Source organism: Ursus arctos, unplaced genomic scaffold (genome assembly GCF_023065955.2).
Source record: "Ursus arctos isolate Adak ecotype North America unplaced genomic scaffold, UrsArc2.0 scaffold_13, whole genome shotgun sequence".
NCBI classification, from domain to species: domain Eukaryota; kingdom Metazoa; phylum Chordata; class Mammalia; order Carnivora; family Ursidae; genus Ursus; species Ursus arctos.
Window position 1 is genome coordinate 21,002,044 of NW_026622797.1, and position 24,127 is coordinate 21,026,170.

At 38.1% G+C, this 24,127-nt stretch overlaps 1 protein-coding gene and 1 pseudogene across 9 annotated transcripts in view; both read left to right on the forward strand.

Moving 5' to 3' along the window:
• Positions 1 to 24,127, forward strand: part of PLAGL1 (PLAG1 like zinc finger 1) — a 108,342-nt gene that overhangs the window by 37,438 nt on the left and 46,777 nt on the right. For 8 of the 9 annotated variants that reach the window (XM_048225898.2, XM_048225904.2, XM_048225903.2 and 5 more), the window contains exon 2: positions 22,287 to 22,323. The gene's annotated coding sequence lies outside the window, so the exon portion shown is untranslated. Of the gene's footprint in view, positions 1 to 10,259; positions 11,390 to 22,286; positions 22,324 to 24,127 lie in introns of those variants that run through there. The other variant, XM_057310992.1, reaches the window with a different exon arrangement.
• On the forward strand, positions 20 to 20,120 carry LOC130543529 (serine/threonine-protein phosphatase PGAM5, mitochondrial-like; annotated as a pseudogene).

The following is a 24,127-nucleotide window of genomic DNA, read 5'->3' on the forward strand; positions in this document are numbered from 1 at the left end:
CCGGCTCGGTGGCGGTGGGGCCCGCTGCGGGCCTGGGGGTGGCGGGGCGGCGGCATTGCCGCGGAGCGAGGACCGTCCTGGGCTCCGTGCCGCGCTGGGGAGGGTGTGCCGGTGCCGACGCGCCGCGTACGTGACGGGGTCCGGGGCTCCTCGGGACGAAGTGTGAAACTCCGACAAATTGTCACCGGCCAAGCCAAGTTGACTTGAACAAAACATTCTTTCAGCTGGTCGTTTTTAATGCCACTTTTTGAGGCATTTGTGTATATCTGGTATGCAGTAAATAGACTCGATTTTTGAAAACTGGCACTCTAACCTTGCCGAAAAGGCCAAAAAAAAAAAAGTCTCTTAAAAGTAATAATGTGACTAAATATGAAATGTTTGCATTTACATTCATTATGGAAAATATGATTCGTTTTATGCCTTAATATGATGGACTCTGTCAGATGTACCTTAAAACTATTTAAAAATGTGGGCTCCTAAAAATTTCCTAGATTAGAATAACTGATAATGCAACTTTGGTTGTTTAGTCTCAGCATCAAACTTTAAGGACGGTGGTGGGGAGTTTTACTTCTTAATAAATAAATTGCTGTAATTTTGACTCCCCCCCCCCCCAACAAATGTGTTACTTTTATGTTTTAGGAAACCAATAAAATTAAAAATAGAAGCACTCAGCTTAGGTCCTCCTTCTTCCAGGAATCCTTCCCTAACCCCTCCCTCCCCAGGCAGGATCGGAGGCCCCTCCTGTGCGCTTTCTGGGGCCTCACTGAGGTCCGGGTCCCTTATGTCCTCCCCACCCCCCTGTGTATTAACCCATCAGTCTCGCTCGGAGTCCACTGGATACATAGCACATGGTAAGTGATTAGTACGGTTTTATGACCGAAGGAAAAGATAAAACGATCTGATGTTTCACAGTTTTAGTTCTAAAATTATAGAGTGGTAAATTTATATGCATTCAGATAACATTTATTCAAAAGTTAAGGATCTAGAAAAGTTGACCGCGTCCGATGTCCGTGTTCTACGTCCTAGCATTTCTACCCCTAGGTATTTATCCTCTAGAGCGATGTCTTTCAAAGTTTGAAGCCCATTGTAGTGAGTCGTGAAATCAGCTAAGTGGATAATGATCAGAATTTGTAAAACACGAATTAGCAGAGAATAGAAAATAACAGAATATGTCTCAGGTCATCGGGTATTTGCTTTATGAAACTTTTTTTTTTCCCCTCTCGGTTTTATACACACACAGATGTGTGTCATGATGTAAAACGTCATTCCTTAGTATGAGTCATGGTCAAAAAAGTTTGAAAGCCACTGCCCTAGATAAATTTTCATACATATATACAAGCAGACGTGTACAAGAAGGTTTACTGCAGTGTTATTTGTAATACCCCAAAGCTGGAAGCAACCTTCATGTCTCTCTGAAGGGGGAAAGGTAAATTATATTCATAAAATGGAAACTACCCAGAACAGTGGTGAATGAAGTAGTTTTGTATTTCAACATAAATGTGTCTCAATAATGTTGGGCCAAAAAAAAAAAAAAAAAAAAAACCCCAAAAACCAAACAAAAAAACCCAAGTTGTTGAAGATGATATCATTGAGTATTCTATGAGAAATTCAGAACTTGGTGAAATAAAGCCGTTGTTTAGAGATGCATATATAGGCATTAAAAGTAGTAAAGAGAAATGGTGAATAAATTGATACCCTAAAAGTCAAGCTGGCAATCTTCTGGGGGGATAAAGAGGAGATTATGATTGAGAAGAGACATACTGAGGACTTTTGGGATGCTGGACATGCTTTATCTCCTGACCTGGGCAATGGTTACATGCGTGTTTGCTCTATAACTCTTTGTTAAATGATACATGTAATGTCTGTATATTAAGTTTCCCCAAAAACCTTTTAAAATATGGGTGTTGTGAAATGAAGAAGCCTGAAGCCAGGACTCTAGTCTATTATTCATATTTGCCAGCTTTTCTTTAAAAAGAGAAAAGTTGTGATCAGGAAATGTACCTAGGGAATTTACACAATATCCATAATGTTTTATTTCATAAATTCTGGAGTGGATACATCTGTGTTCATTAAACCCTTTATATGTTTTTATATCTTAATTTTTTAAAGTAGAAAAAGAAAATCATTCACAAATAACACTGTGGACATTTGGTATGTTTGCTTTCTGGAAAGCGACTGTTAATGTATTTTTTACAAAATTGAAATTATATTTTATACAGTAATATAAGCTAGAATAAAGTGCTTTTATGAAAAATTTAAATGCTAAAAAGTATATAAAAACATAACGGACCTTCATGGACCTTCACAAAGGATTTTTAAATATTAACATGCTGTCATATTTACTTGAACAGTTTCAATTCCTTGGTCACTCTAGGCCACATTCCAAGTGCTCAATAGCCACATATGACTAGTGGCTATTATATTATTTTACATTTTACTGTACTATATTGTACAACAACACACTTCCATCATTGCAGCAATTTCTGTTGGAAAACATTGTTCAAGGTACAAATCCTTTGTTGGTTATGTAAACTGCAGACAATCTTTTCTTTGTGCTTTCGTGTCTGAAGATACTCTTTTCTACTATGAGGGAAATGTGTTTTGAAATTTTTTCTAAGTTTTAAAGTTTCCATTTTTTATACATGTAGTTCTTTCATATGCCTGACTTGTGTATGTATAGATAGCTATTTTTTCATTTACGTTGGGAGATCAGAAAGAACTTGTTTTCTTTTTCCCATGTGGAGTGCCAGTTATCCCCGTCCCAGTGATTTGCAGGGCCACCTCTGTCTTATACATATTTCCAGATATGCTGGGGCTCATTTCTGGGCTCTTATATAAACTCTGGTTATAGATTTGTTTCTGCAAATACTACAGATTTTTATTTAGTGTTGCTTTCTAGATAACATATTTTTTTCAGTTCTAAGAATTACAATTTTTTTCATTATGATTTTTTTTTCTTTCCCCATGTGATTTTAGAAGTATTTTCTAGTTCCAAATGTGGAAGGTTTTGTGAGTTATCCTTTTGTTATTGATTTCTAACTTGCACTGTAGTCAGCAAGTGAGGGCTCTATGCTACCGATTCTTTGAAATTTGAGAATTGCTTTGTGGCCTCATGGTTAGTTTTGCAACTGCACCTTGAATGATTGAGAAGAATATGTACTCACAGACTTTTGGGGCAAGGTAGGTATAAAAACATAAATACACACACACACACACGTCTTAGATTAAGCACAAGAATTGTGGTGTTCAAATCTTGTTAACCTTACTAATTTTTTGGTTTGAGCTATCAATTATTGAAAGTTGTAACAAAAAGATCATAATAAAATAATAAATTTTCTCATTTCTTCTTGTAATTCTGTCACTCTGCTTTATAAAAGTTGAAAGTTCAGTATATTACATGTGTGGAATTGCTCTATTTTCTCTGTAAATTGAACTTTTTGTCATTCTACAGTGATGTTCTTTGCCTCCCCACCTAAATGCTTAGTACCTTAAAATCAATTTTCTTTTAGAATACTCTAGTCACACCTTGTAGCGTTTTAGAATATGCCTTTCACATAGATGAAACCTGATTGTTTTTTTCTATTCTACTCTGACCACCTTTGTCTTCTAATGGAGCCCTCAGTCCAATTAGGTAAAATATAATTAATGATATATTTAAGATTAAAGTTAACATTCTGTTTTATGGTTGTTTTTATTCTGGTGTGTGTGTGTGTGTGTTTTCTTTGCCAACTTTAGGATTTTTTCTTATTCGATTTTCTTCTGTCTTAACTAGTATGAAATTGTTTTATTTCTTTTAGTAGTTTTCTTTAAAATTTTAATGTACAGCTTAATCTAAAGTTTATTAATTCTACTTGCAAATAATTCAAGAAACCTAGGTTGCTTTGACACCAGTTAATTACATGTTTTTGTCATCTAGAATTTTAATTACACCTTGATTTTTTTTTCTCCTGTAAATTCAACATCATTGTTTTTTTCTTTTCATGGATTCTTTGTCATTTCTTCTTGCGGCTCAGATCTTTTTTCCTTTGTCAAGGATATTTTAGAAGCTTGTTTATTAAAGAAATGTTGATGACAAACTTTATCTGAAAATGTCTTTATTTTACTCATTTATGATGGTTTTGTTTGGCATACAATTCCCGGCAGGCAGTTTCTTTCTCAGTCCTTTGGAGGTCTTATTTCATTGATTTCTGCTTCCCATGTTACTGTTGGTTCAAATAACTGTCATTTGCTGTTAATCTTTTTTTTTTTTTTTTTTTTTTTTGCCTGCTTTTAAGATCTCTTCTCATGTGTTCTACAGTTTTATGACAGTGTGTCAAGGTGTGGACATTTCATTTATCCTGGATTTATTGTTCCCTGTCTCCAAGGTTTGTCTTTCACCAATTCTCAAAAGTTCCATCTTTTTTCTTTCTATGTAGCTTTCCCTCCATTTTTTTTTCTATTCTTTCCTTCAAAACTCTGATTAGACTTCTGTTACACTTGCACGGTCTACCCATTTCTTTTAATAGAGCTTTTATATATGTTTTGTTCATGTTGAATGCTAGATAATTTCTTCAGACCTGTATTCTGGTTTTTGTCCAATTTTGTTTTCTCCAAAATGAGCTATAATTTATGTACAATAAAAGCACAAAAATTAAGTGCATGGCTTAATGACATTTACCTATGTGTGTGTCTGTGTGCTCACCACCCAGATAAAGATAGAATACATTTTTATCCCTGACTTCTCTCACTATGAATTATTTTCAAGTGTTTTTGAACTTCATATAAATGGAATCATATAGAGTGTGTGTGTGTGTGTGTGTGTACACACATGCATGCGCATTGGTTTTCTTTTGTTCACAGGATACTTTTGAGATTCATCCAGGTTGCATGTGTAAGTAGTTTTTTGTTGTTTGCTTTATAGCAAGGGGTGGCAAACTATGACCTGTGGGCCAGTGCTGGCCCATAACATATTTTAGATACAAAACTTTATTGGACATAAACATGTCCATTCAGTAGGGTTGAGTAGTTAAAATAGAGATTGTATAACCTACAAAGCCTGCCTAAACTGTTTACTATTTGGCCCTTTATAGGGCCCAAGAAAAAGTTCGGTGGCCCTCTTCTGTAGTATTGCTTTATGTGGGTGGACCACAGTTCATTCGTCCATCCTCTTATTGATGACCATTTGAATTGTTTTCCAGTTTTGGTCATTATTAATAAAGTTTCTGCAAATGTTCTTGAAATTGCCATTGGCAAATATGTATTCATGTTTTACGGATAAACACCAAGGAGCTAAATTGGTGGTCTTAGGGTAAGTTGATTGCATTCCTGTGAATATTAATAATGTTGAGCATCTTTTTATATCTTTATTGTCCATTCAGATTTCTTTTGTGAAGTGCCGTTCAAATCTTTGCCTACGTTTTTAGCAGGTTATCTTCTGTTTATGATTTTAGTTCCTTATATATTCTGGATAGGAAGTCTTTATCAGGTACATGTTTGCACATATTGTCTACCTATCTAAAGTTTGCATGTTTATTCTCCTAATGTTGCCTTTGGATGAGCAGACTTACTCTTATGAAGTCCAATTTATCAGTGTTATGGGTGGAGGTGGAGAGTGCTTTTTTGCACTCTGCCCACAGATTTTCTTCCCACCCTCGTTTTTGCTTACCCTGAAGGTCCTAAATACATTTGCCCATGATTTCCTCCAGAAACTATAGTTTAGTCCTCACAATTGGGTCTTTGATTTATCTCTAGTTGATTTTTGTGTGTGGTATGAGATGGGCAGTGTCAAGATTTTCCATGTGGACATTCAGCTGCTCCACACATTTATTGAAAAGCCCTTTCTTTTTCCAGTTGAATTGCAGTGGTCCCTTTGTTGAAAATGAATGATCATACATTTAGCTCCGTTTCTGGACTCCATTCTGTTCCACTTGGACTATTTATCAATTCTTCTACCAATATCATACTTTCTTCATTGTAGTTTATAGTAAGTCTTTACATATGGTGGTATAAACCCTCCAGTTTTTTTCTTTTTAAGGATTGTTTTGGCTATTTAAGTGCTCTTCATTTCCGTATAAATTTTGGAATTCGCTTGTCAGTGTCTATTAAAAAAAAAAAAGTCTACCAAACTTTTGACTGGGATTGCATTGCCTCTACAGAACAATTTTAGGAGAATGAAGATCTAAAGGAAATCTTCCAGTTTATGAACATGGTATATCTCTCCATCGAATTAGTTCTTCAGTTATTCTCACCATTGTTTTGTTTTTTAGTATAGGGGACTTCTGCATTATTAAACTTATTTCTTGGCATTTGAGTTTTTTTGATGTTATTGTAAATGGTACCTTTTTTTCAATTTTGTTTCCAACCATCTTGCTAGTGTATAGAAGTACAGTTGATTTTTGTATTTTGAGCTTGTATTCTGTGATTTCACTTAATTAAATTTTTAGTTCTGGTAGTTTGTAGATTATTGGAGATTTCCAAAATGCACAATATCATCTGAAAAATAAAAAAAAGTTTAACTTTGCCTTTCTAATCTTTATTCCTTTTTTCTTTTTCCTGCCTTATTGCCCTGGCTGGGAACACCAGAACAGTAATTAACAGAAGCATTAAAATAGACATCTTTTGCTTTGTCCTGATCTTGAGGATATCTCTATATTTCACTATCAAGAATGGTGTTTACTGTATTTATTTATTTATTTATTTATTTATTTATTTATTTTTTTGTAGATACCTTTTACCAGATTGAGGAGACTTTCTTCTGTTCCTGGCTTAGTGACATTTGTTTTCACAAATGGATGTTGAATTTTTAAAAAACTTTTCATTATAAAATGATTTTAGATTTACAAAAGATTTATAAAGATAGCATAGAGTGTTCCTATATACCCTTCACCCAGCTTCCTCTAATGTTAAATCCTACATAACCATGATACATTAATAAAGTTAAGAAACCTTGGCATAATACTATTAACTAAATTCAGATTTCCCTAGTTTTTCCATTAGTGTCTCTTTTCTAATCCATAATCTAATCCATATTCCATATTGCATTTAGTTGTCCTGTCTTTCTAGTCTACTCCAACCTGTGAAAATGTTTGTCTTTGAGACATTGCCACTTTTGCATTTTGTACAGTGTCGCTCATTTTGGGTTTATATGATGTATTCTCACAGTTAGAGTGAGGTTATGGATTTGGGGGGAAGAATACCACAGGAATGTTTTGCTCTTTTCATTGCATCATATCTGGGGGCACAGGATTTCCACATCAATGTGTTAACCTTAATCACGTAGTTTAGACAGTGTCTGCCCAGTTTCTCCATTGCAACACATTACTACTCTTCCCTTCTTGTACTCTATTTTGTTAGGAGAAGTCCACACTCGAAGGAAGGAGAGGGAAAAGTATCAAACGATTTGTGGATATATGTTAAAACTGCCATGGGTAATTAATAAATATTCCGAGGGAGATGTTTTGAGTTTGTACAGATGTCCTATTTCTCAAATTTAGCCCACTAATTTTAGCATTCAATAGATCTTGCCTGCAACAGTTATTATTGTGGTATTCCAATGGTGATTTTCCATTTCCTCCATTCTTTTTACATTAATTAACTGGAATTCTGATTTGGAGTTAGACTGCATGAGTTCAAGTTGTAGTTCTGCCTCTTCCTTGCCATACGGTGTAATCTTGGACAATTCTCTATATTTAGATTTTCTCATCTATAAAACATAGATAACAAGTGTCTACCATGGAAGGTTGTTGAGAGGATTAAATGAGCTAATGCAAAAAATAAATAGCTAAGCATTGTGCTTAGACCCTAGGAAGCGCTCATTTTTTTCTTTATTTCTTAATGTAGTAGGTAATTCTCATTTTAATTATTTTACTAGTTATATAAATTATTAAATTATGTACTCTTGAGTGAATTTTACATATATTTATATGAGATGGATTTAACTTTTTAATTTTTTTCGTGTAATATTCATGAGCCATACAATGGTTGTTTGTTTTTGGTTTTTTTGCTATAACCAAAGACATAATGAATGATAGATTACTTAAACAAAACAAAACAAAACAAAAAAAATACAGAGCTTAGCAACCGAAGTGGCAATATTCCCAAATTTCTAGAGTGGTTCGTATCTGAGTCTTTTGGTAGAGATAGAGATAGCTCTCAAATGAGTCTTTTAAAATATTGAATTTGAGCAAATCCAGAACTTGGCATGTATTGTAGAAAAAAAAGTCACTCAAGAGGAAGGAAAAAATGAATTTAGCTTTTCTGCATGTTTCACTATGAACATTGTATTATTGTAGAGCTTTCAGTATTTGGAATATTTAAAAGGGTTCATTTGCCAGCAGTGTATATTGAGCACTTTCACTGTGCCTGGCAATATGTTTTGCTGCTTTTGGGTACTTCTTTGCTCTTGAGGAGCTTATGAGCCAGTCAAGTCATTTTAAAAGTTGAAGACAGTCCCACCTCAATAATCAGGGAAACTCCATATCTGTTCTTTCTTTCTTTTTTTTTTAAGTTGATAAAATTGAACTCTAATATTTTTCCTGGTTTTTTTATTTTTTTCATTCCTCTCAGCATGTTGGGTTAGGCCCTTTTATCCTATGCGGTATTTCCCTGTATTGAGATTTTCCTTCCCTACTTTTGTGTAGAGTGATCACTAGAGTCAGTTCCTGAAAAGAACCCTTCAGTGCCATCCCAGGACTTGAGAAAACAGGTCCTTGACTTCTTTGTCCTGACTGGTCCCAGCTTGCTTTACTAGCCTTGTAGTCTTACTCCTTAAAATTAGTCCAGTGGCACAGTTAGTCTTAACTAATCAGAACCTGAAGTCACTGCACTGTTTTGGGGGCTATGCTTTAATTCATGCCATTTCCTCTGCCTTAAGTGGATTTTCCAAAAACTTTTCCAGGCTCTGTTCAGAGGATACTCCACAATCCTCCTAGCTGGATAGGAACCCTATAATTTGTAATCTATAGCCCTTGTTAAATTCTTACCTTTCATCACCAATCTTTATATCTGAATGTCATTTCCAGTTGGTCAGGTTCTCAGAGATAGGGTTCCAGTACCTACCAGGATACTTTGCATACAAAGAGCTATTGCTAAATAGCTACCACTCTTAAATACCTACTATAATTGTGCTACAATTTTGCAAAGTAAGTATTATTGTCTCTGTTTTAAATTGTGAAGAAACTCAGTATCAAAGAGATTAAGAAACTTGCCCAACACTGTATAGTTAGTAAGTGGCCAAACTGGTTTGTCTGATTCAAAAGCTCTTGCTATTTCTTTTATGCCATACTGCCTTGGTACTAAAAATAAATAGTTAAAAATCTTAAATGGGTGTATTTATGGTAAAGCACTTTACTAAAATTGCATCATATACATTGCCAGTATGCTACGTGGAGTCTTAACTTGAGTAACCAGCTTAACTGCATTGGACTAACTGATGTACTCCTACTTTCTTCAGATTTGCCTTCTAAGATTTTATGGACACTAATGGATAAGGTTTGAATAGTCTAGTTTTGACTTATCTTGGGGTCAGTGAAACCGACATAAGCACAGTTTGCTTGGTCTTTTGTTTTTAAGTAGATAATTTTGCTTTTACCTAATATCCTTTGCTAAGTAACTGATAAGGTAAAAATAGTCTGCTTATCTTTTATGAAGAATTTTTTTCTACTGAGGTATAAAATACATGGGGGGAAAGCATATAAAGTGTGCCAATCTTAAGTATATAGCTTGATGAATTTTTATATACGTACACCTGTATAGCTACTAGATCAAGAAAGACAACATTACATCTATCCTGAAAGAGAAAATTTTCATGCACCTCCCAGCTAGCACCTCCCCTAGAGGTACTGATTTCCATCCCTACAGATTAGTTGTGTCTATTGTTGGATTTTAAGGGTAGCCAAATAATATGTATTCCTTTGTCTGACTTCTTTCATTCGGCATAGTTTTTTGAAATTTGTCCATATTCATGTGTATATATTTTTTCTCATATTCTTTTTTCTGTAATATTCCATTGTATCAACATACCACAGTTTATCCACTCTGTTAACAGACGTTTGGGTTCTTTCTAATTTTGGCTATTACAAATAAAGCTGCTGTGGGCAAGGGGCTGGCACAGGTCAGGTGGGCATGGCATTCTGATAGGTGTGGCAGCTGGTGGCCTGTGCCCTAGTGAGGGGCTCAGGCACCGTGCTTTTCTCGGCAGTGGTGTTGGGGAAGTGCTGCATGGGTGGGGACACAGAGCTGCACACTCTCAAGGCGCCAGTGTGGGTGGGGGCCATGTGCCATGGGCTGGGCATCTGTGACCCCAGCTGGGACAGGCAAGAACCACAGTCCCTGGTCAGCCTAACAGAAGAGGAACCTGGACTCTGGAGAAGAGGAACTGGCATCCAGGCTGGACCTGTAGGAAGCCAAGGCCAGGCGATACATCTTTCTTAACAGGCACTCCAGAACCATGTGGATGCTTCCCTGGAGAAGGACTGCACTCTGAAGCTCTTGGGTCATGAACAGGCTGAACTAACTGGGCTCTGACTGGCAAGCCTGGGGTTGAAGTTTAATAAAATTTTCCATTCATCCATGAGCCGTGCAACAGAAACCACTAATATCAGCTCCAAGCACCTGCCAGGCATCTACAAGATCAGCACAGACCTGCTAAGGGAAGACACCCTCGTCGAGCCTGACCCACCTGTGCCCTGCGAAGCCGGAGGCTGTGTATTACGAAGGTGGAGCCTGGATCGAGGCCATCGTCCGGAACTACGTCCACGGGCAGACGCCAGGCGGCAGGAGGGCAGCTAAGAGCTCTTCATCTGCCATGCCCACATCCTCCACTCCACCATGGGCGGGGTGCTGCACTTCCCTGCGGAAGGCTGGCCCCGTCTCTCTCTCAGCAACGGCAGCATCACCCACCTGGTCGTCTGGCCTGATGGCTGAGTGGCACGAAGGACCCTCGGGGACATGGGGTTCATGTCTCTGGACAAGATCTCCCAGTCCTGAGGGCTGCTGCAGTACCTGCTCTCCTCAAACCCCAGCCCGGCTCCCGCGGGTGTCGCCAAGGACGCAGCTCCTGTCTTCCCTCCACAGCCTCGCTGTGGGTACATTACATTTCTCCAGGAGGAGCGTGAAAAAGTAGGAACATCCGAAGTAGCTAAAATATGGCCTTTCAGTCCGTACTTCCTGCGCAGGATGGAAAAGGGAATCGTTCTGAGCAGGTCAGCCTGATTTCTCTCTTGTGGTTTTCTGCCTTCTATACCAGGAGGAGGCCTCACTGATGCCATCCACAGGGACCACGGCCAGTCCACACCAGGGTCTTTGGTGGTGACCACAGCTGGCCACGTGAGCCCCTCAGAGCTCGCCAGCAAAGCTCATCAGTCAGGACGGGCTCTGAGGAGCAGGGATGGCCAGTGCTTCTATTCAGAAGGTATTTCTTGTCGTACCTACTTTGTTAAATCCCTTATCACTTAAATATTTAAGATTCTCCTCAACTGGGTTCTTGCTTTGATAGCCAGTGTCTCAGACTAGAGTCCTGTGCCTCTGACGCTTTGGATCTGAACTCACCCACATCGCTGGGCCTTTCCCGCCCCCGGCCGCACCTTGGCAGGTGCAGGGGGTGACTGGGCCGTGAGAGCGCCATGGGCATTCTCTTTCAATAAAATATTCCACAGCTCAGTCTTTGTCTCTGTATGTTAATCCTTTATGCTTACATGTTGGACTATTTAGACATGACGTGTCCATACTAAATATTCTGTTAAGAGAAACTACAGTCTCTATGAAGTGGTTATAAACATTTTCTGCAATAAGTGCAAGTAATTGGCGTTTTGATCCATTTCTCTTGGAAATAACTTTGGAAATAACTACAAAATAAAATTTTACTTTACTGAAAAACAAACAAAAAACAAACCCAAAGCCGCTATGAAGAGTCATACACAGACCTTTTCATGACATTTGCAGTATTTTACTTGGGACTGTATCTCAGACTAGAATTTTAAAGTCCTGGGGTAGCCATGTATTAGTTTTAGTAAATTCTGCCAGGTAACCGGCAGTGAACAAGTTTTACCCTCCCATCTGGGAGTGGTAGTTCTACATTTTCACCAGTGCTTGATATTGTTTTTCATTTTAAGCCCTCTGGTTGATGTGAGCTGGTAGCTCATGGTTTTCTTTGGTTTTCTTTTCTGTTCCTTCATTATTAATGTTGAGCACGCTTTCATATGTTTTGTGCAGTACTTATTCAGGTCTTTTGCATATTTTTATTGGTTTGTTTGTCATCCTGTTGATTTGTAGGAATTCCTTATATTTTAAATTAGAGTCCTTTGTTGGATGTGTGTGTTGCAAATAGCTTCTCAGTCTGTCACTTTTGTATTTTCACTTTTAATGATGTCTTTTGATAAACAAAATTCCTAAATCCAGTTTATCAGTTTTTTGAATACCATGTTTTGTGTCCTGTTTAAGAAATCTTTGCCCATTCCACAGTCATGAAGATCTTCATTTTCATTTCACAGTTAGGTCTATGTTTCATTCTATGATTTGCAGTACTTTTTTGTATGATGTGAAATAAGAATCTAGGTTACCTTTTTTTTTTTCCCCACTGTAGGAATCCACTTGCTCTAGAATCATTTTTTGAAAAGAATTTCCTTTCCATCTTTGAGTTGCAATGGTGAAAATCTGGTTTCCATCCATCTATGTGGGTCTGTTTCTAAACTTCTTTTCTTGTCTTATAGATAGCTGCCTTCTTGCTATGTCCTCTCCTCTGTGCATGTATGGAGAAAGAATAGTCTCTGATGTCTCTTCCTCTTGTAAGGACATAAATCCTGCCCTTATCTCATTCAATCTTAGTTACTTCTTTTTTAAAGGCCCTGTCACCAAATATAATCATGTTGGAGGTTAGGGCTTTAACATAAGAATTTGGGAGGGATACCGTTCACAATCTATAACATTCCGCTCTCTAGCTCCCTAAATTCATGTCCTTCTTGCATGCAGAATACATTCATTCCATCCCAACAGCTGTAAGAGTCTTAACCCATTCCAGCATCAACTCATAAGTCTACAGTCCAAAATCTTCTCTAAATATCATCTGGGGTGCCTGGCTGATTCAGTCGGTAGAGTATGCGACTCTTGATTTCAGGGCCATGAGTTTGAGCCCCACATTGGCTGTGGAGCCTATTTTATTAAAAATGAAAAAAATTAAATATCGTCTAAATCAGGTATAGATGAGACTCGAGGTAAGATTCATCTTGAAGCAAAATTCCTCTCCCATAGTGAACCTGTGAAACCAAACAGATTAGGGGGTGCCAAAATACAGTGGTGGGACAGAAGTAGGATAGAAGAAAGGAATTGGTGGGTCCCAAACAAGGCCAACATTGAGCAAGGCAAACTCCATCTGACTTTAAAGCTCAAGAATAATCCTCTATGGCTTCACAATCCGCCCTCTGGCCCCATAGCCCGAGGCAATTGCCCCATCCCTGAGGCATTGGGTGGGGGCAGCCTGACCTACTGAAACCAAGGATGGAGCCCCACCCTCTTAAACCAAGGGGGAAACAGCCTTGCCCTCTGGGGCTGTAGTGGGAGTAGAAGTGAGGATGTCTGAATTGCCCTGGGGTCCTTCTTTCCTTTTCATGAGGAATAAAGCATCTTTGCAGCCCAATAGTTCTATGTCTAGTCCTGTTCAATCTCAGAAGTCCAAAAGCCTTCCTTTATTTCATCCTGACTGTGTTCTGTTTGGTCCAAACAGTCGGAGTCTCTGCTGATATAAACCCATCTCTATTCCTGGCTTCTGCTGATTTGGCTGATTAATAACTCCAAGGGTTATCTCCTCATGGAGTCATTGTTCAGCCACACCCTTGGTGTTTTCTCCAGGACATGCTTTCTCATTTTTTGCACTATGGATAGACTGAAAATTTTTCCAAATCTTCAAGTTCTTTCTTTCCCCCTAATGATTCTTTCAATTAATCTCTCTTTTCTTGAATTCTATTCAAGCAATAAGGAGAAGCCAGGCCACACCCTCAACACTTGGATTAGAAATCTCCTCAGCTGAACATCCATCACTTGCAAGCTTAACATTTCATCACTTGAAGCTCTTCCACTAAACACTACAGCACAATTCAGCCAAATTCTTTGCCACTTTATAAGAAGGATCATCTTTCTTCTGTTTCCAAGAGTGTGTTCTTCATTTACATCTGAGTTCACACCACAGTCTCCTTTAACTTTTTATTTCTTCAAGGCAGTCCTGGCTTTTTCTAGAATGCACCTCAAAACCCTTCCAGCTTCTCCATTCCAAAGCCACTTCCACATTGTTACTGCAGCATTCCAATTCACAGTACCAAATCTGTATTATTTTGTCTAGACTGCCATAATAGAATACCACAGATTGGGTGGCTTAAACAACAGAAATTTATTTTCTCACAATTCTGGAAACTAGATGTCCATGTCCAAGTGCCAGCCAATTCTGTTTCTGAGGAGGCCTCTCTTCCTGACTTGCAGATGGCTGCCTTCTTGCTGTGTCTTCACGTGGCCTTCCCTCTGTGCATATGTGCGTGCACGCATCTCACATATATATATACCTAATATATAACGGTAAAATGAGGCAGGTAAATGTAGTAAAACTCTCCCATCCAGAAAAGGGGAACATAGGAGAGACACTGGAGTCACTGGTCCATAGCAGTTCTGAAATCCCTCATGACAGATATTGGGACACTTTGGTGGGACAAAATGTTTTTTGATTGGGGCCTGATTCTACCTTCTTGTTCATTGTTTTCAGAGGCTCTGGTTCTTTGCTTTGGGGAGTTCTTCCTTTTATCTTCCTTAGCTCCTTATGATATGGAGGGTAGAGAATTTGCTGCACTTGGAACGGAGCAGCCCTTTCTTCCCACTGCTTCCATATAGGAGGAGCCAAAGGGTCATTTTTAGACTTCAGCTGATAGACTGGTTCTCTTTGGCAGCACAATTCTCTCCAAAATCCGGAAGATTTAATTTGTTTCTGATTAATTCTCTGTGCTGGTGAGCACATTTCATTTCTTTTTTTTCCCCTTTGAGTTCTCAGATCTGCCGTATCGATTTGCTTTATTACCTGTGTAGTTCTTTCTAGACCAAAAGAAAGTTATTTGGGGACTGACTGGCTTCTGTTGGAAAACTGTACCCTTAATCTGATCTTTTTCCTCATTTTATCCAAATAAAATGATTTAATGGCTATGTTATCTATCATTGCCCTGAAGCAATTTAATTTTTTTTAAAAAGGGTTTCCTGGGCCTAAGACCATCATTCAGTATCTCTGTTAGTGTGGGAGTTGAGAAGTTGTTAGTTCAGGTAACATTGCATGTTGGAAATGTCTGGAATCTCTCTGTTCCTTTTCACTTCTTATTGAAAACTGGATAGTTCTCTCTGCTCATCCCTTTCTTGAATCCCTTCCCAAATGCAGCCAAAAATAACAAATGCACACTTCAAATGTTTTGTTTCCTTACCTCTCCTAGAGCTGCAAGTTTATTAGGCAGGTGATCTGCCTCCTGAGTTACCAGAAACATGCTTTATCACGTATTTTGTCATAGTATAAAATACCTATCTTCCTTAAGATCTGTTTCCTCACTGTTTCCTGACCACTAAATGTACTTTTAGTTTTTACTGGAGAAGCATCCTACTTCCGGTACCAATTTCTATGTAGTCAGGATGGGCTAAAGTTATGCTGTGCTAACAGGCCATCCCCGAACTTCAGTGGCTTTAGTGAAAGAACAGTTTGTTTTTTCTCACACTACACATCCATTGTGGATTTCTGGGAGACTGCCCCCCACACTCAGTCTCAGGCCTGCGGGTGCATCTCCATCTTATATGCTTTCTGTAATACTTGACCTTCTTGATTGCTGTGGAAGGGAAAGAGAATGTTAAATGGTCTCGTACCAGTAATTATTTATTTGCAGCCTAGAACTAGTTACATAGCTGTGTCTAACTCTAAGGAGGTAGAGAAGTTAAAGCAGAAATATAAACAGAAGGAATTGTATCATATATCTGAATAGCTAAAAGTTATATGTTTTACAGTTAATTTATCATTCTTAGGCAAATTTATCTGACCTGGAAAGCTACGTTTGAATGTGGAATTTTTGGAGTCTTGAGGTTTCTGCACCTCTGGAACATGGCAGTGTAGGAATGCTGGCCCATCTTCCCTTCTCTTCATGTTCCAGGCCCAATTCTGCACCACAGGGGACACACATTTAAGCTGTGTCCATGCCCTTGCAAATAGCCACCCCTTGGCTACCTCTTGGACCTAGGGCTGCATATACAGTGGCATAATCTGTCTTCATAAACATAGGTCTGGGAAAGAGGGCTTCACGGTCCCCACTAACAGGCTTGAAGTTCTTTGGACAAGGAACCCTATGGTTCCAGGAACCTGCAACATGGTCTAGGAGGGGAGTCTGGGCCTGGGTGGGTAGTCCCCTTAGACCCTTGACCTTCTTACTGTAGAGGAAAGGGTTTGATATGAACCCCTCATGTCCAGGTTTAGGGGCAATAGTGAGCATGTGTAATGTCTGTGTGCTTAAAAAAGGATAGGATGTGGGTGAACACACAAACCTGTATCATCCTTCATGCTTACTAGTTAGCTTCCGGGATGGAGCTGGGGAGGGAAAATGCTCTAGTCACCGAAGTTGAGTATCATGCCTTAACAACTGTAATTCTCATTACAAAGTCCCATTATGATATATAAATCAGTTTCTTATATGTTTGCTCATAGCAAATTTATATCAACCCTATGTTTTCTGATCTTATGGAATTATTAGGATTGTGTCACACTTCTGAGTAATGCTCTCACTTTGTTACCATGTCAAAAGAACAACTGAGAAACTGAGATCTAACCATCCTGAAGGCATGCAGCCTAGGTTGTAGAATCCAGGTGATCAGGTCAAATGCTGGCTCTGATACTTCTCAAATGTCTGATAGTGGGAAAGTTATCTGTTTCAAAATTTTCTTATTTGTACAAAGGGAATAAAACCACCTATTTTCAATTAAATAAAATTATATATACTAAGTGATCTACAGAAAATATTTATAGATCAAGCAAAATTCTTTCACAATGAAAAATGATGAAAAGCAATGAGATATTTTGGGGGAGTAAGTCTGAGATTTAATGCAGGGAAGATGACCTAAGGTAAGAAGGAGGTAGGGGTCCCTGGAAGATGAAGTCCTTAGTTAATATCCTGAAAAGAGAGCTTTGGGGCAGCCCTAGGCTCTTGCTTATCTCTAAGAGAAGGTATGTTTTCACTATCTCAATTTAGTAATCTCTCTTGAGCGTCAGTGCCCAGATTTTTAAAATGAGGATAATAGGAATTGCTTTGATGACCTTGATAAGGATCTTTTGATAGAGTGGTGGAGATAAGAGCCAGGGGAATGGGTTGGAAAGTGAAGAGGTGAGGAAATGGGGATTATCTACATTTTTAATCTTTTTCAGATGTTTGAGAAAGGTAGTCTGCAAATACAGTGGGAGCTGGAGGGCAGTGCAAGGTTAACGAAGGTTTTGTTTGTTAAAAGTTGGGAAATAATAGATCATGGTTGTATGTTGGGGAGAAGTATCTCTAGTAGAAAGGGAGAACATGATAATGTAGAGGAGACTCTGAATGCAGAGGTGGGGTTGACTGGTGCTAGGAAAGGAAGTTTGTACAGTTAGCATTGAAGAGATGAAATGCTGTACCCAATAGCTTTTTAAATTTTTTTCCCCCTTAGTGGAATATAACGTGGCGATGTTCAGAGACATACGTATATGTACAGGTGTTGGGAGTGAGGACACCAACTGGAAGATAGAGAAAGTGGGAAATAACAAGAGTGGAGAAGTGTTCCAGAGTTGTGGGCAGGCTTTAGAATTCAACTGAGTTGGAGGTGATGGAGTTAGAGTGAAGTCATTCTCCTTGGCTGTGAGACTCCCATCTCTGAACCCTCCATCTCCATTTCTACTGCAGTAGCTTTTCCACTCCCCTGTTTTATTCGCATTTTTCAATATCCTCTAAGGCATTCTTCACTCACACAGATGCCTACCTGGGCTGTCCAAATTATCTGCAAGCTATCATTATTATTTGTCTAGCTCTCTGATTACAGAATTGCATAGGTTTTTAGTAGTCAGTCTATCCCTATTTTTTCCCATCGGTGTGAGATTTTGTAGAGAGAGAGGTTTTTCAGAGATGACTGTATTGTCTTCATTTCCATATAAGGTCATTGCAACTGACTGAATATATCCCCCCAAATGTATATGTTGAAATCTTAACCCTCAGTGTGATGGTATTTGAAGGTAGGGCCTTTGGGAGGTAAGTTGCTCATGAGGGTGGAGCCTTCATAAATGAAACAAGTGCCCTTGTGAGAAGAGACCAAAGAGCTAGCTAGCTCTTTTATCACCACGTGAGGAGTTGGCAGTCTAAAACCCTGAGGAGGATTTTCCCCAGAATCCATCCATGCTGGCACCATGATCTTGGACTTCCAGCCTCCAAAACTGGAAGAAATGTTTATTGTTTAATCTGTCGAGTCTATGGTGCTTTGTTCCACCACATGAACTAAGAATGGCATGTTTCGTTTTTTACATCCTAGAATTTTAAAAACTTTAGGTGAATAAGCTATATCATCTTCCTGGCAGGTAAACAGTGTTTAAAGGAAGGTGCTCACAATATTCTGTGATGCTGGGTCCTACCTTCCAGTGAAGGTCTTCATTCCTTTCCCATGTCAGAGTCCAGGTTCCTGGAAATCAGAAACTCTGGTGAAGTAGAGCCTGCCTGCCATTGTCTTTGTGCTCATGATTATGCTCATGAAGGGCATTTCTTGCATGTTCCTGTGTACCTATTTACAAACCTAGTTGTGCAGCTGTAGTCTCTATCAGTTAAGAATTTAACAATTTAAGAAAACAGTGAACATGAATGTTATACCTGTGGTAACATGCAAACAAACATGAAAAACATTCGGTCAGTTTTGTGAAATGTTTTATAATGACGAACCACAGAATAACCATACAAGTATTGTACTTATACTGTATCTGCCAAGGTAATTGTGTTTAGCAACCATAAGTAAAAGGGACATTAACACTTAGGAGTAATTACTATTATTTACTAGGACTTACTGGGAAAATTTTCACTGTTCGTCATAGAAATTAGTGGTAACATGAAATAACTTGATTTCATCATCCTAGGTTTCATTGAGGGATCATATAGCCCAGATGCTAAAAGCCTGGACCGAGGTGTCAGGATCAGTCATTTGCTAATTGTGTGATCTTCGGCGGCTTACTAAAATGTTTGGTGTCTGAGTTTCCTCGTGGGCCAAAAAGGGATAATATGGGGCATCCCTTGTAGGGGTGATATGAAGATTAAATGAGATAATATATTTATAATACCTAGATTATGCCAGGGTAAGCTCTTAGAGCTTAGAGGTTTCTAGTTAGGAAGATACTATATACTCTATCAAAAATGGATAGACCCTGTAGGTAGAAAATCAATAAAGACATAGTTGAACATAATATCCTATCAATCAACTAGATGTAATTGACATCTTCAGATGACTTTATCCAACAACAGTAGAATATATATTCTTCCCAAGCTCACATGGAACATTCACCAAGATAGACCATGTTCTGGGCCTCAAAACACAACAAATTGAAAATAATACAGATCATATGTTGTTTGCTGTCAGGCCACAGTAAAATTTAACTTGGAGATCAATACAAAGATAAGTAAGAAATTTCAAAATACAGAGGTTAAACAACACACTTTATAAAAGGTCAAAAAAGTATATCAAGAGAAATTTTATTTTATTTTTTTTTAAGTTTTATTTATTTATTTGACAGAGACAGCCAGCGAGAGAGGGAACACAAGCAGGGGGAGTGGGAGAGGAAGAAGCAGGCTCATAGCGGAGGAGCCTGATGTGGGGCTCGATCCCAGAATGCCGGGATCACGCCCTGAGCCGAGGGCAGACGCTTAACGACTGTGCCACCCAGGCGCCCCAAGAGAAATTTTAAACTCTTTTGAACAAAATGAAAACATGACTTTTCAAAATGTCAGATGCAGAGAAAGCGATGCTTAAGAGGAAAATGTAGAGCATTGAATGCAAATAGTAGAAAAGAAGAAAGCCCTGAAGTCGGTAATCTAAATTTCTACGTCAGGAAACTAGAAAAAAGACCTAAATCTGAAAGTAAGCAGAAGAAAGGATGTAATAAGAATTAGAGCAGATATTGGGGTGCCTACCTGGCTTAGTTGGTGGAGTGTGGGTTCCAGCCCCATGTTGGGTGTAGAGATTACTTAAGAATAAAATCTTAAAAAAAAAAAAAAAGCAGAAATCAATGAAATTGAAAATAAGATATCAGAGAAAAGCAATGAAACCAAAAGCTGGTTATTTGGCAAGATCAATAAAATTGATAAGCCTCTAGTGAGGCTGAGAAAAGGAGGATGCAAATTATTAATATCACAAAAGAGATATCATTTCACATCCCTTGGGCATTTAAATAATATTGGAATACTATGAATAACTCAATGCCCACGCCTATATCTATTGAAGATATCAAATAATTAATTGCCTTTCAAAACCAAAAGCACCATGTCCAGGTGGGTTTACTGGTGAATTCTGCCAAACATTTAAGGAAGAAATTATGCCAGTTCTTTATAATCACTTTCAGAGGATAGAAGCAGAGGGAATACTTCCTAACTTATTCGATGAGGCCAGCATTACCCTAATATCAAAACCAGACAAGGACATTAAAAAAACCCCACAAAACTACAAATCAGTGTCTCATGAGCACAGATTCAAAATTCCTCACAAAATATTAGCAAATAAAATCCAACAGTCTATAGAAAGAATTCTACACCATGACCAAAAGGGGATTATCACAAGTATGCAAAGTTGGTTCAACTTTCAAAAAAAAGCAGTGAAATCTATCACATCAATAGGCTAAAGAGGAAAAATCAGATGGGGGCGCCTGGGTGGCTCAGTCGTTAAGCATCTGCCTTCGACTCGGTGTGATCCCAGAGTCCTAGGATCAAGCCCCACATCAGGTTCCTCCGCTGGGATTCTGCTTCTTCCTCTCCCACTCCCCCTGCTTGTGTTCCCTCTCTTGCTGGCTGTCTCTCTGTTAAATAAATAAATAAAATCTTAAAAAAAAAGAAAAAAAATCAGATGATTGCATCAATAGATGCAGAAAAAGCATTTGATATGATCCAACACCCATTCATGATTTAAAAAGAAACTTTCGGTAAACTAGAAACAGAGGGGAACTTTCTCAACTTGATAACGAATATCTACAAAAGCCTACAGCTAACATTATAGTTTATGGTGAGAAAGTAAAGGCTTTTCCATTAAGATCAGAAACAAGGCAAGATGGTCTCTCATTCCTTTTCAACAACGTACTAGAATTCCTAGCTAATGCAGTAAGACAGGGAAATAAAAGGTATACAGTTCAGGAAGGAAGAAATAAAACTGTCTTTGTGCACATGATACGATCATCTGTGTAGAAAATCCAAAAGAACTGACAGACAAAAAACCTGGAACTACTTAGTAATTAATAGCAAGGTTCCAGGATATAAGGCTAATTATGACAGTCGGTTGCTTTCCTATATACCAGTAGTTGAACAAATGGAATCTGAAACTGATCTTCCCCTCAATGTTGCCGTAAACCTAAAACTGCTCTAAAAGAATGAAGTCTTTTAAAAATGTATGTTGAAAATACGGAATCTGAGTTCAGACAATGCTCTTAGCTTACCTTTTGACTTCGGAAGTGAATAGCTTGTGATAACAATGAGGAAAAAAAATTCTCTCCAGAGACTTTTTTCCTTTAACTAAAACATATTCTTTAAAACAGAAAAATGGAATTCTTTATTCATGATTTGACATATACTAGGTAGTGGTCATTTATGCCCAATGAGTAAAATACTTATTGCTCACAAATGGAAGTTGCTGTTTATGTAAAAATAGATGTATAAGAGGTTAGGAACAGAAGAGGGTTGTGGGGAGGTACGTGGGGGTGCTTATAAAAAGGCAACATTGAGGGATCCTTGTGATAGAACTGTTTGCTATCTTGACTCTGGTGGTAGATACGTGAGCCTACAGGTAATAAAGTTCTGTAGAACTAAATACAGACACAAACAAGCATAATGAAACTGGGAAATCTCAAAGGACCAGTGGCTTATAGTAATATAAATACATTTATTGTGATATTCTTTAGTTTTGTGAAAAGTTATCACTGGGGGAAACAGTAAAGGGTACTCAAGATCTCTCAACATCATGTATGAATCTATAGTTATTGCAGTAAACTTAAAAAAATGCATGTGCAACTATTATATAAAACTATTAAATGGTTTTGTTTTCATTTTTGTTTTTAGGTTGTTTCTGCCTCGTTGATAAGTCCTCATTGGCTTTGTAAGTTGACATTTTAATTTTTTTATTCTCCACCCCCCCACATTTTATATTTTCTAATTATGTAAGAGTACTTTTCTAGAGAACCTGGAGCAAAAATTGGAGCAAAATTCTATTATTTGGTTCTTACATTATTTTAAGGTCTGTTTCACTTTTTCTGATATCATTAGGTGATAGTTATTTTGAGGAGGTTGGAGTTACATGTCTTAGGCTAGTGCCATCTGTTTCTTTGGAGCGACTTCCTACCTGGGTTATGATTAGCAGGAGTAAAGTGCCATCTGTGGAGCTGAGGTTGTATACACACCCATCCTGTTGGATATCACGGTCTTCACACAGAACAGCCTTGTGGCTGATAAGAGGGTCGCAACACCCTGGGAGAAAGCCACTGCTGTAAGTGGTTTGACTAGTGAGATAAAATGACTTATGCTTCATTTACATGTGAAAATCTGTCAATTAGATGAAATGAGGGTAGGATTCCAGACCGGGAGAATTTAACTTTATTCCCATTTTATCATTTGAAGTAGCTATCTTGCTATTTTGCAACTTTTTCTTTGTTGTATATTGAAAAAAAAATTAGGACTCCTGTCTTAATAATAGGTAGGTTTTTTTTTTAATTCCATGAAATGCAGACATTTGAAGTAGGAAAATTTGGATAAACATTTTTAACCTGAGAAAATAAATTATTCTCTATGGCACTGAAAATGTATTAGGTTATTAAGTGGGTTTTCCTCGGCCAGTTTCTTAGAAAAGAGACTGTGTTGCCAGTATGGAAAAAAGAAGGTTGTGAACCATAATGTGCACTGGTTTTGATTTAGGCATGTTGTCATTTTGATGAAGAACTGAAATATGCTAAGCTAATTTTAAGGACATCTTTGAGAAATATTGTCTGAAGATGGCTTTGTTTTTCATCGTGTTAGCAATGGAGGATAATATCGTTACGAAGTAACACTTGGGGAATTGGCATTCTCTGACAGTGTCTAAATCAGTTTGAATCAAATCATTTGGTTTTGTTTCACCCGTTTTGAAGCCACTAGGAAGACACCTCTAATACAGTCTTCCCCAAAGTATATGTCTTGGAATACTCATTCCTTTGGATGTTAACTGATGTTAAATGGGAAAGGGACCTATGGTCATGTAAATTGGGGGGAAAAAACGGAGTTAAAATTAGACTTATGTCCAACAACTGATTATCTAAGAGAGCCTGTGGTCTATGGTGTTTCTCAGACGTATTTCCCAGTATAACCCCAGTGTCATCAAATATGCCATAAGACTGGTGCTCCATGAAACATTTTGGGGGAAATAGTGCTTTAAAATTTAGGAAATTGGTGAAAATGACAGAATCTCTTGTACATTTTTCACAATGATGGTGAAAGAAAATAAGGACATTTGAGTTAGAATGGTCGACGTATAACATAAAAAGACTGTGAAGTATCTTAAAACAGTTGACATGCAATTAAGCATTAATAATTGTTATAGTTATAAAACAGTTTTTTATCTTGAAAGTAAAAACATGTTCTTCCTTGTTGTAGTCACCTACTAATTCCCACATCACTAATTCCCACTTCATTTCTTGAAGATTTAGCTCCTGGCTCACTGTCATCCTCCCCAAGACTAATGGTCCTAATCTTGGTGATTTTATGGCCACCTTGGGGTCCTTCCAATACCCTGATTTCTCACTTCCTTAGCTTCCTCTCTTTCAATGATCTTGTTTCCCAAACTACTTCAGCCATGTCTTCCCATGGTCACATTGTGGACTTAGTCATTAGCAATAACCATTTCCCTCCATGATCTTGACTTTAAGCATCCC